The sequence below is a fragment of the Rhinoraja longicauda genome, chromosome 14, assembly GCF_053455715.1.
Source record: "Rhinoraja longicauda isolate Sanriku21f chromosome 14, sRhiLon1.1, whole genome shotgun sequence".
Taxonomy (NCBI): Eukaryota; Metazoa; Chordata; class Chondrichthyes; order Rajiformes; family Arhynchobatidae; genus Rhinoraja; species Rhinoraja longicauda.
Window position 1 is genome coordinate 33771836 of NC_135966.1, and position 4420 is coordinate 33776255.

Below are 4420 nucleotides of genomic sequence, written 5' to 3' on the forward strand. Positions count from 1 at the left end.
TCATGCAAAGTTATGCATGCAGACCAGCTCTCCCAGAGCTTTAGTGTCAAGACGGGCGTCAAACAGGGATGTCTACTGTCACCATTCCTGTTCCTCCTGGCAATTGACAGGATCATGATGGAAACAACTGAAGGGAAAAGAAATGTAATTCAGTGGACAATGTGGGAACAGCTAGATGACCTTGACTTTGCAGACGGCATAGCTCTCCTTTCACACACACAGATACAAATGCAGTAGAAGACGGACAGACTCTTACAAGCTGCAACAAAACTTGGTCTTACACCCAATACAGCAAAGACACAGGTGATGAATATCCACTCCAAAACCAGCAACCCTCTCCTCATGTACAGCACTGCCCTGGAGGAGATAGAAGCATTCACATACCTAGGCAGTGTTATGCACACCACCGGAGGGGCAGATGCAGACATAAAAAGCAGAATCAGTAAGTCTAGGGTGGTGTTTAACATGCTCACGAAGATCTAGAGTTCAAAATACATCTCAATCAACACCAAAATATGCATATTTAATTCAAATGTGAAGCAGGTGATGCTGTATGGATCAGAGACATGGAAAACAACAAAACACACAACAAACAGGCTGCAAACATCCATTAACACCTGCCTCAGGAGAATACTAAGCATCTGGAGGAGAGACAAAGTAAGCAATGTGGACCTGTGGAAAAGAACAAGCCAGGATCCCATTGACTTACAAATTCGAAAGAGAAAATTGAGTTGGATTGGACACACCCTCAGAAAACCTGTCACAAACATCACCCGGCAAGGCCTGAAATGGAGCCCCCAAGGAAAAAGGAAAAGAGGTCGCCCCAGGAACAGCTGGAGAAGAGGTATCCAGGCACAAATGTCTGGGAGTGGGCTCAACTGGGGAGATCTCGAAAGAACCGCCAACAACCGAGTGCGGTGGAGGACATTTGTCAATGGCCTATGCTCCCTAGAGGAGCAAAGGGCTTAAGAAGAAAGAAGATCAATGCATTTTCTTCCTACTCCAATGTAATCATATAATAAAAGTCCCCGAACCTGTAAGCAAAGTATGTAGGAAGGAACACCAGATGCTGGTAGGTGTCGAAGATAGACACCAAGTGCTGAAGTAAGTCGGCAGGTCCGGCTGACTCTCTGGAGAAAAGGAATGGGTGATGTCTCGCGTCGGAACTCTTCCATAGACTGAATGCGTTCTTTGTATCTATCAACAAAGCACTTTGTAGCTATCATCTATAAGCAAAGACTATATTTCCGGCATGATATGTTGCCTCATAGAAAAACGGATACTATCCATTTATTCGCTATTGCATTGTATGTGAAACGACAGTGCATGTTAACATTCTGGGGGGAATCCACTCTGGACGTGCCTGCTGTGAATTACGAAGTTAAATGCAGAAATCGTTTTTTTAAGGGTCTGTTTTGTAGCGCGCCATTTAAATGTTTTGGAGAACAGTGCAGCTTTAAGAATTGTAGCTGCAGTTGTTGAACAGAACTGGTCGTGTCGCTGTCTACCAATGAGAAGCTCAAGTACACAGATGGATCCATTGCCCCTCCCATATCCCAGAATAAAAACGTCAGTCGCGACCAGCGAGATGAGCAGTGCCTGGTTTGGATTGCGGAATAAAGCTGAGGAGGATAGATTTCCCATCTGTTTCGAATCGGTATTTAGATATCTTTGATATATTTTTAAATCTTGTGGTTGGAACCTTTTTTTTTACGGGCTGTCCGAGGAGAGGCCTGGTTTTGGACATTGACTGAGTTCGGGACAATGGCGTTCCTACCGAGGTTTGCATTCAATGTGTTTGTGTGCATGTTTACGATATGTGCACCGGGTCTAATTACCGGGCAAATTATTTATTCTATTTCCGAGGAAATGAAGCAAGGGGCATTTGTTGGGAATATCGCTCAAAATCTGGGCCTGAACGTACATCAATTATCAGCTCGCAAATTCCGACTGGGCTCTGATGATGGAGGGCGGTACATGAAGGTCAGTTTGGACACTGGAATATTGTCTATTCGTGAAAGAATCGACAGGGAACGTATTTGCGGAAAAGCGGATGTGTGTATTATACCTTTCGAAATAATATTGGAAGAGCCCTTGGAGGTGTATCGCGGAAAAATAGAGATTCGTGATGTAAATGATAATTCCCCCAGTTTCCCGCAGAGCAGCATTGCCCTACAGATATCGGAAGCGAATGCACCCGGTGTACGTTTCCGTCTTGAGAGCGCGGATGATCCCGACATTGGAACAAATAACGTGGCCGCCTATACAATCAGTTCCAGTGAGTACTTTAGTCTGAGGACCCAGAAAACCGAGGACGCTATTATAATTGCCGAATTGGTGTTGGAGAAATCTTTGGACAGAGAGCTGTTGTCATCATTTCAGCTCTTGCTTACTGCGACTGATGGTGGGATTCCTCGGAGATCAGGCACAGCTCAAGTTCTCATTACAGTGTTGGACATCAATGACAATCCACCTGTTTTCGATCGTGATATTTACAGGGGCAGCATAAGTGAGAACGCACCGCATGGTACTTTGGTGATGAAACTCAAAGGAAATGATTTGGACGAAGGACAGAATGCAAAGATAATATATTCATTTAGTGATGTTGCCTTGAGAAAAGTTCGTAATTTGTTCAGTTTAGACCCAGAGACTGGGGAGATTCTAGTTGGAGGGCAGCTGGATTTTGAAGAAGCAAACAGCTATTCTCTCGATGTTGAAGTAGTGGACCACGGCTCACCTGCAATGACAGGACACTCCACATTGCTTATCAAAGTAATTGACGTGAACGACAATGCACCCGAAATAAAGGTGACATCAGCTTCCAACATAATCCCAGAAAATGCTTCGCCAGGAACTTTCGTAACTTTGATCAGTGTGTTGGATCGTGATTCTGGAGAGAATGGTCACGTTCACTGCACGTTACCAAAGAACATACCCTTCAAACTACAAACAACATCGGATCATTATAAACTAATTACCAGTGAAATATTTGATCGTGAAGCGATATCTGAGTACAAAATCCTTATTTCAGCCTGGGACTTGGGATCGCCTTCACTGTCCGCAAATATAACCATGCGTATTACAATTTCAGACGTTAATGATAACGCCCCTCGGTTTGCTGAATCATCCTACAACATATACGTCATGGAGAATAACGCTCCGGGTGCGTCCATTTTCACAGTAACAGCAACGGATCCCGATCTGGACCAGAATTCGCGTGTTTCTTACACATTTCAGGAGAATCAAGTCATAAACGTGCCAGCGTCTACCTACTTAACCATTAACGTAATGAACGGTACAGTTTCTGCGCTGCGCTCGTTTGACTATGAGAATCTCAAAAACTTCCAGATCCACGTTCAAGCCCGTGACGCTGGGGTGCCTCCGCTGAGCAGTAGCGCCATGGTGAACGTGATCATCCTAGATCAAAATGACAACGCACCGGTAATTGTTTCACCGTCAGAACATAGTGGATCAGCAGCAGTGGAGACTGTGCACAGGTCAGCGGGTCAAGGGTACTTAGTCACCAAGATAATAGCAACTGATGCAGATTCTGGTCAGAACGCTCGGCTCATTTATCAAATGGTGAAGTCTACCGATCCCAGTTTGTACAAGTTAGGGCAAAATTCCGGTGAAATTAGAACAGCGCGCAACATCCTGCAGTCAGATACTGCTGTAGAAAGTCTGGTCATCTTAGTGAAGGACAATGGGCAGCCAAGGCTGTCCAGTACGGTTACAATGAACATTAAAGTTTTGGAGAACAGCACTGAAGGAATCGTGGAAAGAAGTAACTTATTGATGGATCCAGAATATTTCTCTGATCCAAACGTTTATTTAATCGTACTTTTCAGTTGTACTTCCGTTTTCTTTCTTCTGATCGTTGTTCTGTTGATTGGCATCAAGTGTAAGCAAGACAGAAATAACATTCAAGCGTATAACTCCGGCAGTTATTGTTACAATCGTGGCGATTCTCACGGCACGTTTCATGGAAGACCAGCCATAGAGGAAACTTTACGCTATCCTGGGACAGGCCGGTTAGTCCGCGTGTCAGATCTGAATCAATACTCGGTCAGTCTCTCTCAAGATTCAGCGAAAAGCGATTTTCTCTTCTTGAAGCCACACGGTGCTTCCACCTCTCAAGCTCAATGCTAAATTCCGCTGATGGGTTGTGTTAAGGAACCCCATTTTTAAAAATCCATGCTTTTTTTTCCTGCCCAGGAATATGAATCGGTGCGAGTGGAATATTAACGAAAACATTCCATTGTTGCATATTTTCTCTTTCGCGTAATTGGGAGTAAAGTATTTGTAATTGTCAAAAAATAAAATTTCCTGCAACTGGAATGAAAACATTTTGAAAATACATCTATTAATTCTGAAGGCAGTCTTTCTGCTTGTCACATGATAATGTGCAGAAATGTGTTGT

The 4420-nt window shown here is 43.9% G+C and overlaps 1 pseudogene; it reads left to right on the top strand.

Annotated features, from left to right (window-relative positions):
• The first annotated feature begins 1764 nt into the window (after positions 1-1764).
• On the top strand, positions 1765-4149 carry LOC144599762 (protocadherin gamma-C5 pseudogene; annotated as a pseudogene).
• The last annotated feature ends 271 nt before the right edge of the window (positions 4150-4420 follow it).